We start from the raw sequence: 12,043 nt of genomic DNA, 5'->3' as shown, positions 1-12,043 counted from the left end.
TTTAGTGTTGCCTTTGTTTGTAGAACCTGATGTGATAGCAAGACTCTTTCTACCATAGGAGAGGGCAGGGCACATTCCAGCTTTATCAGTTTGTGTCACCTGCAAAGCTGTTGTAAAAGCCTTTTGTGGCCTTTGTTTATCTGACAGGAGCTCACATAAACTCTGAATTCAAGCTAATGAAGGTGCTCTAACTGTGCAACCTTAACTGCCTGTGATTCCCCTTTTCTGTTCTTTCTTTCTTTCTTTCTTTCTTCCTTTCATCCTTCTTTTCTTTCTTCTTTTCTTCTTTCTTTCCTTCTTTTCTTCCTTCTTTCTTTCTTTCCTTCTTTCCTCCCTCCCTCCCTGTAACAGCCAATTACAGACCAATTGGCTATTTTAAGTCTGTTTTAGCCAAGATCTTTTGATTTTACTAAAATGATCTGTATAACAGAGTTACCTGTAGGACTTTTTAGCTAGATTTCGTCCATTAGCCCCTTCCCTGCTGGCCCGTTTCCGCCGCTGTGCGGTAAACAAAAGAACAGGGGCGGGCCATGACGAACCCCAGCCGTCATCAGCACACGAGCACCGTAGTGCATGACGGCTGGGGTTCGTCATCAGCATGGAAGGGGTTAATCTGTGGTTCTGTCATTCACATTTTTCTTCCACCTACTCCAGCATGCATCAAGGGGCCATGTGTCAGCCCATTACAGTCATTGGCTGAGTTAACTAAGAGTTATGGCTTTCTACCCTTTCACTAGGAGTACATCAACACACAAAGTATTTCCTTTCAGTTCCAGGGAATTCTATGGGAATGTCTGCTTTTTTCCAGACCAAAACAACATTTTGGCCTCTAGCCAATGTTTTTGTTTAGATTGATGCGGGCCCTGCAGCTACCCAAACAATAAAGTTGTGCAAAAATCAGGACAAAACAAAGCAAAATTGCCAAAAGGAGGACAGTCAACACCAGACCTATTGGATTTACCAATGCTTGTTTAACTATTATATTAGATTTAATTATGTAGGACATTTACTTCATTCACAAGTTTTTAATTCCAAACTTCTTTGTACAATGTCCCACTCACTCTTACTGATTTTATCTTTCTTTTTCTCTCTCTTATTTTGTCTTCTTTTTACCTTCCTTTGCCTCTTTTATCCTCTGTTTCAATGATTGTGTTTCACTAATCCTAAAACTACGCAGTACAGCTGCACCGCCCCCAGTACACATGTGGGGTCACTACTTCGAACTTAATGCAGCTGACATGACTGTGCAAACATATGCCTAACCTTGCACAGCAAAATACCCTCTTTTCTTTTCACTTCCAAGTTTGCCTCACTCACCATGTCGATTCTCTCTCTGCGTAGGCTAGATAGTCACCCTCTTCTCACCTGTGGTTGTATCATTCAGTCTGTCTGCAGCTCTCTTTCATCTCTGTTGAGAGTTTCAGCAGATATTTGTGACAGAGGTTCTTCTTAGGGCCACCCTATTCTATTCTCTGGCAAGCGGAAGAGAGTGATTCAATCAATCAATCAATCAAAAAGTCTTTATTTCGATGATTTATCATAAAAGACAACAATAAACAAAAGATTTTTTTTACATGATTAAAAAACCATAATCAAACATGTAATATAATTAATTACATAATCCAATTTTGGAAATCCTATCAGGGCTTTGTAGCAAATCAACTGCCCAACCCACAAGATTAAAAATATAATTTAAATACAGTTAAATATAGTGTATTGTACATTTAAGCTTTAATTATACACATTAGAATAAAGTTAAAATTATTTTAAAAAAGGACTACAGATAGAATATGTACACAGTAGAGAGCTAAAATAATCAACTTGAACATGTTTTACGCATGCGAATTCTCCATGTCCAATGTAAAAACTTAGCTACTGCAATAACCAAAGACTGGGTGGTGTCAGTGTTAAGAATCCTTAATGCCTCACAGCCTGTTTGAAGACCCAACTGTAAGCAGATAGGTTTCAACCAGATCCGTCTAGGAACTTTGTACTCAGGGCAGATAAATAGAATGTGCCCAATGCTCTCCTTTTGAGTAGGACAGAAAGGACAAGTAGGAACAAGTCCTTCTCTACACTTAGAAGCGAAGGAATTAGTTGGTAGGGTTCCCACCCTAAATTGATGGTATCTCTTTCTGGCCTCTGGAACAGTAATATAATCCCAGTATTCCTCATGAGCAGGTGAGTGTTTAAATTCCAAAAAATCTGCAGTCAATGACGGACCAATTGTAGAAAGAGAGTGATTCAAGGCAGTGGGAGGTGTGTGCCTGAGTCTCTTTCAGTGAGCTGTAGCTTTCACTGATTCAAGAATAGTAGCAGGGAAATCCATGAGAGATTTGTCTGGACTTTCAGGCTAAGTGCTAGCCAGAAGGAAGTGGGCAGCCTGCAACACCACGCCCTGGATAAACCAACAGCAACAGGGTTCACACAAGTGCAAGTCTAAAAGATGTTTATTGGACCGGCAGCCATGCTGATGTCAGCTGCAGATTGCAATCACAAGTTAAGGGACTTAGGCAGCTGCCCACTACCGACACATTCCTCTGCCCCTAAGAAGTTTAAATATCCAGTCAATCAAGCTTTATTAGAGCTCTGACCCTCAGATAGGAATCTCTTACAATGCACCGCGCTCTTCACTGCCTTCAGGGAGATGATACACATCACAGTGGTTGTGAGGCTGGCCATAAGCTCCTGGTCTCATCTGAATGACTTCGTAGATGTACTTACGGCAGTAAGATGTCCTTCTGTAAAGTCTCTGTAGACCATCAGGTGGAAGGGATTTCAGATGAACTCATGCAGGAGTGTCTGGCAACCATATCCACTTTCATGTATTTCAGAGCAGGGTTCTTCCTCCAAAATGCTTATTATGGTGATATGTTATTTATAAAGCATAAACAGCTGGCCCTCTGGGGCGTTCCTGGGCTAAGTAGCAGCAGTCTAGGGATTTGACTAAAAATCCATGCAAACCTTGGGAATTTTCAAGAAATTCTTCTCCACTTGCAATGGAATTCCTCACTTTGTGAGTAATGTACAAAACTGATTTGCTCCACAATCGTGCAATTTTTTTATGCAAGAGACCGATAACAGCAGTGAGTCTGAAGAATGCAGTAGTTGTGTAGGACAGCGGTTCTTAACCTGTTTACTTCTATTGACCCCACCCACTGAATCATTATTGCAATCTGGGGGCCCCCTCTGATTCAATATGCTATTCTGGGTACACACAAAGAGACATTATAGGAATCCGGGGACACTGGCCTAAGCAATTTATAAGATTTGCACCACAACACAAAATATGGAAACAAGCCTTCATCAAAATGATCAAATACACAAATGATTAAATATTTCATGAAATTCCCAAACAAATTACATTTTTTTTATTTTGATGGGACGATTGGAGCTTTTTCTAAATTGTATTGAGGTCACCTATCGTCCATACTATATTCTGTTTGATAAACTTGCACTGTTGCTACAAATCAAACTGAGGATACCATCTTAATTTGTAGCCTCTAATTTCAAAATCCATAAGTTTTCAATTTTACTTGATTATTTATATACATCTTATTAATGTGTTAATATTATTACATTTTCTAAGGAGTCGCGGTCCCCCAGTGTTTTTGTCATGGACCCCCAAGGGTCCCCGGCCATAGGTTTAGAACCGCTCATCTAGGAGACCATTCTAGATTGAATAAATAATAGACCTTTTTAGGTCTCACCTACCACACAGCAAACGTTATCTGGCTGCAAAGCACCTATTATGAACCGGCAGTGGGCTTGCAGCCCACCCATTCCTCATCATTGGTTGGCTTTATTGTTACTCTCATTTTCCTGCTTCTTATTCAATGGCTTGCCTTCCCCCTCTTGTATTTGTCGATCACATTGAGCATAACCTCATTAATGCCAACCCTGAAACCCCGACCCCCACTGTGCTTTGTTGCTCCCTACCTCTCTCACCTTGTCTGTAAAAGCTCAGAAAGAAGAATATTTTTACCTGGGTATGGTTGAAGAGCAGTCTCTAAGGATTGCATTTGTTTTCTTTTCTGCATTTCACATATTGCACAAAAGCAAAGGCTTTGTGGCTGAATCCGGTGGAAAGTAAATTAGGCCATGGCAAGCATTTCCCTTTACATACCGAGACCTTCCATATTTTTTTTAATTTTGTTCAGCGATTCATGAATGAAAAATATTTGAAAAATAAACCATGCCATATGTAAACATTGAAAACACTGAACTAATTGTACAGTTCTGAGATACCGTAAGATATGTGTTTGATTTCCCTCCAGTGTTTTGAATTTTATTTCTTCTGCGTTTTTTAAACAACACTTTGCCGACAAATATTGGCAAACATACCAGCTTAGTGCTTGCATTATAAAGGCAATACCTATTGGCTTTACCAGTGCTTGTTTGTAAAATACTCTATGACAGAAGAAGACAGCTTCAACTTTAGATGCTGCAAAACTGGGGGGTAGTGGAGAATGTTAAAGCAGGTGGGACCCTAGATGCAGAGTTCTGGATTTGTTGGATACACTGGATGGATTTTTTGTTGTAGGAAATTGGGTTATGGGTTGAGCAGGGTGAAACCCGACTCAAGCAGGAACCACAGTTCTTGTCAGGGTGAAACACAAGCCAACCTTAGATTTACCTGTGCTCAACCCTCTGGTAGCTTGGCACAAAAGCAGGCAATCTTAACTTAGGGGTAATGTATTAAGTATTTATACAGCACACAGTGAAACACAACACAAAAGAAATCCCACACCAATTTAGAATCGTAGAGTAAAATGTAATAAATTATTTGAGACCGAAATGACAAAAATCCAATCAGTATAACTGTACATATGCAATTTTGAAGATTTATATAAAAGTAGCACCAAAAGGCATATAGCGCCAACTGAGGGTATCTAGTCGCATTGACCTGGGACAAAGTCACAACTTCAGGCCAACCATGAGGGAGCGCAGGCCGGGCACAGGACCAAGATTGGTCCATTGAGGATTGAACTTTATGTCCTTGGTGCGCCGTCTGCACCGATTTGTTTTGCGATGCTTCACATTGTCTGGCATCAGTTCCAGTGAAGCTGCCAGGCTTTGTGTATCTCTCTGCGTCGGTTCTGATAAGCTTGGCAGTGAGGCTTTGCATTGCTTCAAATCAGTTCCAATGAAGCTTGCAGCTGTGCGGCTCAGTGTTGTGGGGCTTTGCGTGGCTCGGCATTGATTCAAATGAGGTTGGAAGCTGTGCTGCGCGGCTTTGTGGAACTTGGTGCCGCTTTGCGCCGATTCCGATGAAGCTTGCAGCTGTTCAGTGAGGCTTTGCAGGGCTTCGCGTTGCTTCACTTCAGATTTGATGGATCCTTCAGTTCGGCCATTAGGAGCTCTCTCTCTTGCCAACCAAGGGCCTAGGACCTGGGGAGGCACCATTTGGTGATCTGGAATTCACTTCAGCAGAGGCCAGCAGTGCAGTTGCAAGTGCAGGCAGGTCCAGTACAGCTGTTAGCTGGATAGTTGCAGGGAGGCTCTGGAGCTTGTTATGTCCTTGTTGCTCTCTCAGGAGGACAGTCAACTGACTCTTGGAGTCACTCAGCTTGGGATGAAGGTAGCAGGTCTAATCTTTCTTCTCAGCAAGCAGGGCAGGCCTCAAGCTGCAGAGTAGCAAGGTGTCCTTCTGTGGTATCCAAAGGTCCAGGAGTGTACTGAAGAGTTGGGTCTGAGGGTTAACTAATTATATCTTGTGCCTAATTTGAAGTGGGAAAAACCTCTAGAGTCCTCTCCCTACAGAAGTAGGCAGAGTCCCTCTTTTTAACTTGTCTTGGAGCACAAAAGTCTAATGAGAAACCCTTTGCAAAGTGCTGAGGCAGAGTCTTTATGATGTGCAAGTATGGTAGGTGACAGCTCCACCCCTATCAAGTCTCAGGTGTCCATCCTGAAAACACCTATTCCCCCTTTGTCTCACTGACTGAAAGAAATACACAAAGACCACTGCCAGCTACACCTAGTCATGTGACCCAGGACACAGGCTGCAGGCTCTAAATGGTTGGGACAAGAAAATGCTGACTTTCTAAAAATGTTACAGAAAACAACTGCAAGACTTTCTAAGAGTGGCATTTTCAGAATTGTGACTTCAAGACCAACTTTTCCATTAAAGAAGGTTTTAGATAACAAATTCTTAGTGACCAAACTTACATTTCCTACCTGCTCCCAATTGGAAGTTATCACTTATGAAATGCAATAAGGTAACCAAATGTTATCCAATGAGAGATGTAGGCCTTGCAGTAGTGAAAACCTAATTTAAGAGTTTTTCACAACCAGGACATGTAAAAGTTAAAAGTGCTAGTCCAACTTTTTAAATACACTGCGCCCTGCCCTCTGGGCTTTATAGAGCCTACGCTAGGGGCCATTTATATGTATTAAAAAGGAAGATTTAAGCCTTTCAAAAGGTTTATTTTGCCATGTGAAAACGACAGTTTAAAACTGCACACACAAGATGCAATGGTAGGCTTGGGACATATTTAAAAGGCTACATAAGTGGGTGGCACAATTTGCGCTGCAGGCCCACTAGTGATACCAAAGGGGATGATGGACAGAGCGTTTGAGCAAATCAAACACTCACCCCCAGTCAACTGATCTGGGTTTAATCCATCATCATTCTTTAGCTCACTCCACCACCCCTGTTAAGACATGGCCATATGCAAATCAGTCTGACCCTGTGCCTCATGGGAACAGTCCAGCCCGAACTGCCAAGCCATGTCTTCCCTGGGCCGGAAACAAGCATCCTGGGACTGGTTTTGGGTTCATGATAGTAGCATTTAATTTACAGGCCCTGGGTTCATGCAGTACCACTTTACTAGGGACTTACAAGTACATTAAATGTGCCAATTGGGTGTAAGCCAATGTTGCATGTTTAAAAGAGAGATCACACACATTTTAGTACTAGTTAACACTGGCTAAGTGCACAAAGTCCTAAAAGCCAACAAAAAGGTGCTTGGAAAACTGGAGGGGGAAGGCAATTCAGTTTGGGGATGACCCTGCAGAGAGGGCCAATTCTTACAAGGGAGTTATAGTAGTCTATGCGGGATGAAATAATAACACAGACCACAGCTCGAAATGAGGCCTCTGACAAAAGAGGAAGCCCTTTTTACAGCCTAAGTTAAAGTAATATAAGGTTGAGGACCAAATGGTATGAATTTAATGTATGAAGGATATGGTAATATACATGATAACAGCTACATTTTTAACCACTTACTTAGGAAAAAGAGCAGGCCCAGTTCTCAAGACCAATCATGGGACCAGATCACGGGTTCTCCTCCAAATACGAACAACTCCGTTTTGTCTTTTTGTAATTTAAATAAGTGCCTTTTCATCTATCCAGCAACTGCTCCTAGGCAATCCTGAAAGCTCTGTGTGGTATTAAGAGAATCATCGATAAAAGAAACCGCAATTTGCATAATGTCAACATAGAACAGCAGTGCCAATGGTATCAGATAGATTTTAAAAAGTGCAAGGCTCAGCGATGATCCTTGCGGGACCCCACAAATTATAGATTTTGCCTTAAAACAAAACAGTTTCAAGAGCACTGATTGTGTCTATTTCATAGAAACAACTCAAATCACTTGAAAGCTTGATCTTGTATTCCAATAGCAATAGCCTGGCACACAGGGAATGTGAAAAGCGTATCAAAAGCTGCGCTTGAATCCAAAAGGATAAGCACTGCCCTGCCTCCTTAAGCCAGTAATATGTGAATATTATCCGTGACACCGCTTCTCAGCCCGGGCAAAGGGTGAAATCTAGCTTGAAAAGGTTGTATGTCAATACAACGCGGTGTTTACACAGCACTACCATTACAACGCTGGTCTTACAACGCAAGTCGTTACCATGACTCGCTGTAGGGTGATGGACTTAGGAATAGTAAAATTTACGGATGTATGACGTTACAACGCATACTTTTACCACGCATGCCTTTACAACGCGGTTTTAACATCGCAAACCTTTACAACGCATAGCGCTTAGAGGTGCTGTATAGTGAAAAGTTTAATTTACTATACCAACACCAGTCCCCGTGGACACTAGGGAAGGTGTTGGATAGTAAATTAAACTTATTCCCTATCCTAGAGCGCCCCCAGCGCAATGCATTTAATGGTTTGCGTTGTAAATACCGCGTTGTAAAGGCACTGCGTGGTAAAAGTTTCGTTGTAAAGGTTGTTCACCAAAATGTACTATTCCAACACCAGCCTACGTACAGTAGGGAAGGTGTTGGAATAGTAAATCTACTATTCCTTAGCCTAGAGCGCCCTCCAGCGCAAGTCGTGGTAACGACTTTGTTGTAAAAACAGCGTTGTAACAGTAGTGAGGTGTAAACACCGCGTCGTAATGGATGTTCCCCGCTTGAAAAACATCTAACAAATTGTTTGACTTAAATGATGAAACCGCAAGATAACCACCTCTGACCAAAATGTTGCCTGGAAAAGACAAAAGGGAAATAGTGTGGTAATAACTCAATACCGTTGAGTCTGCCGTTGGCTTCTTCAGCAGCAGGACCACTAGTGGGCTTCTCCAAGACTGGCATACCTTAGCTAATTCCTCAGCAATATTACATAATTTGATAAAATGAGACACAATTACATCACTAGCCATATTGAAGATGGTGGCAGGGTAAGGATCATTTGGAGACCCCGAGTTAGTCTGAGTCATACATTTATTAACTTCCTCAAAGCATAGAGGTTGGAATTGTAGCACACTTAAAGTGGTAGTACCAGGTCAGATAGACACCTTGTCCATAAAGGAGCTGCTAACAATCCTATCATCTCACAGCAATTGGTGGATTATTTTAATTAATCTATACTTGCTCGGACAACTAAAATCTATCTGAATGGGGTCTTTACTGCTGATATTTTTGGTGGGGGCTCCTTTCAAGTTGTTGTACTCATTTTCCCTTAAAGACTATTGAAGTTAAATATTGTTTTTCTTTTTGTACCATTACCTCAGTTAGCCCCTGCCATGAGCACTACCTCCCCAGTGCTGCCGTCGGCCAACGGCCGACACAGCCCCGCCCACCGTTTAGAACACCCACACCGCGGCGGAAAAAACGCTGCGGTTAAGGCGTTAAAGTACAAACTTTAGGCTCTGTTTCATGTAAAGTCCATCATGGTAATTTCCTTCTGCGCATGGAGTTAGAGCTTATTTTTTGCAAAAATTGGTTCAGAGTATCGCGAGCCACAGAAGATAGCATTGCTTTCCTTCATTTTTCCCTACACTCATCTAAAAGAGAAGACAGTTTTGCACAGACTTAATCCCAAAAACATTTAACTTTTATGTGGATTGCCCTGGGAAATACATAATGATGGATATGCTGTTTTGGGTCTTCTTAGATGTTAAGGAACAGAGAGGATGCTTGACTCCACTTCTATAGTTGTCATGGTGTTACAAACAAGGTTCCAAAGCCAACACACTTGATCCCACAGCCAACATGTGTTTTGTGAGCTAATGCTTCTTCAAGGTTCTTGTACAGTTGGTAGAAGATGGAGACAAATGTATGAAGGCAACTTTGATTGAATTTAAAAAGATTAGATTAGATCAGGGTAGATAAGAATACTTGTAAAGCGCATGGCTGCCTCGACAAGGAGGCTTCCCAGTGCTGAGGCAAGACAGATTGGGGGGACAAAAGAGGGATTAGAGTTGAGAGAAAAGCCAGGTCTTCACAAGTCGTCTGAAGACCTGGTGATCAGAAGTGCTGCGGATGTGTAGGGAAAGGGAGTTCCATAAGGCAGGGGCCAGTCGCCTGAAGGAGCGACCGCAAAACCTGGCCCTTCGAATGCGTGGGATACGCGCAAGGATGAGGTTTGCCGACCGCAGCGCACACAGAGGGGAGTAAAGGGTGCACATGTCGCTCAGAATATCTGGGCCGATGCCGGTCAACACATGAATATGACACAGGGTCATAATTTAGAGGGCAGTATGGAGTAAAACCCTCAATATAAATCCTTGACTCACACTCCACACAATGTACACTTACACCACATTTACGTCCACCCGACCCCTAGCCTGCTGGCATCAATGCAGCCTTCAGCCCACCACAGATTAAACATTTTGCTACTGGGAAAATTTTTACGAGTACCTATGGTGTGCAGCATCCCTAAAAAGCATTGGTAAAGCCAATATGTCCTAAATGCAGACCTATAGTCTTTGCTAATATTTGTTTATTTAATTTTCACATTCAGACCAATAAAGAGTGTCTTACATATCAATATAACATACGTTAATCCACTCTGCTCCTCACCTAGAATTTCATTCGTTTTTAAAACTTTAAGGCCAGATGTAAGTAAGAATGCAGTAGTTATGTAGCAATCTTACCTTCTGTCAATCGTGTTACCACATCCACAGGCACTAGAAGCTTTTGTTTGGTATGCTCTATAATTGTAAATAATTCACTCTGTGAAAGTGTTTGAGAAAAAGTGCTACAACATCATACATTATTTCACTCCACTGGGTTATCTAATCTATTAGCTGTGCTTACTTTTTATTGCATAAGAATGGTTTATCTACAATGCATCTACTTAATGAAACGGCTTTAGACAGATGAGTTGCTTTGTCATCAGGTCTAGCTTCTAAGGAGCTGCGTTGTTGCTTGGACAAGGAAACTGATGTGCATTTAGATAGCACGTGATAAACAAATGCCTGACTTCGATAAGGTTGCCTTAAAGACAGAACTCACTTTTACCAATTAAAAAACACACAGTCGCGTTGAAAGAATGCTGTAAAAAAATAATGCTCTTTTCCAAAGCATGCCTCTTGCAGCTCAGCCAATCACAAAGCCAACAATCACGTTTTTTACATCAGACAACCTATACAAAAACAATTACGTTTTGGCATGTAGGCATAAATAAAGCCAAACGTAAGCACGCACTTGTAAGGCCAATAGATTTTACTTTTTTATAATGTACACATGCACACTCGCAACCTCCAACACACATTGACACAGATGGCACACACATGCAAAAGACAGACAGCACTATTGCTATAGGCATCAATCTCATACATATTGAACACAGACAAAATGCACCCACAGACAAATACCCACAGGCACCAAAACAGATAAATTGCATTGCATGCAGTCCGCAACACACACAGAGTGAAAGACTTGTGTTATAATATGTGAGTTGCAGAATAGTGCTTCTATAAGGCAATCTCAAAGTGCTAAATGTGAGACGAAGGTGGAAAGCAGGAATTGAGAGAGAGAACGATGAAGGAACCTTGTTGATTGAATGACCTGATCCATAGCATTGTGTAGTCAATCGTACGCATCTGGTTGGAAGAAGCTGGACTGAGAATTCTGATGGATAATTCTAACCAGAGATTACTCACTATAGACTATCCCCCCAGGTGCTAGACTGGGTTCATAGAATTTCACTACTACATGCCATTATATAGCTCTATGCTGGCTTCATACCACCCTGGAAGTGGCAGAGTGTAGTCGCTTATAACCCCCACCCCAACATACTGACGTCAGTTCATTTCTGCTCCAGACAAGTCAGTTTTCCAACAACTTCAAAATGTTTCCACAATATAGAAGGTAATGATGTCCCCACCAAAAATGCAAGCCGTGCCACCACCACAAGGAGGAGATGTCAGTCAGCGAGGCACACAAGGTGTGGTGTGCCTACGGTGTCTGGGCTCAGGCCATGACTCGAAGTTGTGTGATAAATGTGACCTAAGGCACCCAAAGGCAATCTGGGACCTGGTGGTGAAGTTGTCACTGAACACAAGATGAAGTTGCGGTCTTTACGTAGCCCACTCCAGATCACAGACCCAGTTTCCTGTGGAGGGCCAACTCCACATCAACCTACTGGAGCTACAGGCCAGTCACCTGGCCCTGAAGGCCTTCCTGCCACTCATCAAGGAGAGGCTAGTGTAGCTTCTCACAGACAACAGTACAGATGTGAGGCACTGCAACAAGTAGGGCAGAGTGGGGTTCTGTTTCAGGAGGGTTTTCATCCCTGGAGGTGGTTAGAACCCTAAGGTATCTTTCTGGTCACCAACCACCTGGCAGGATTTTCACCAATAT

At 42.2% G+C, this 12,043-nt stretch overlaps 1 protein-coding gene across 2 annotated transcripts in view; it reads left to right on the top strand.

Moving 5' to 3' along the window:
* The window catches only part of CPNE6 (copine 6), a 461,434-nt gene that overhangs the window by 200,059 nt on the left and 249,332 nt on the right, over positions 1 to 12,043 (top strand). The window lies entirely within an intron of this gene.

Source organism: Lissotriton vulgaris, chromosome 5 (assembly GCF_964263255.1).
Source record: "Lissotriton vulgaris chromosome 5, aLisVul1.2, whole genome shotgun sequence".
Lineage (NCBI taxonomy): Eukaryota > Metazoa > Chordata > Amphibia > Caudata > Salamandridae > Lissotriton > Lissotriton vulgaris.
This window is presented reverse-complemented; position numbering and strand designations above follow the sequence as displayed.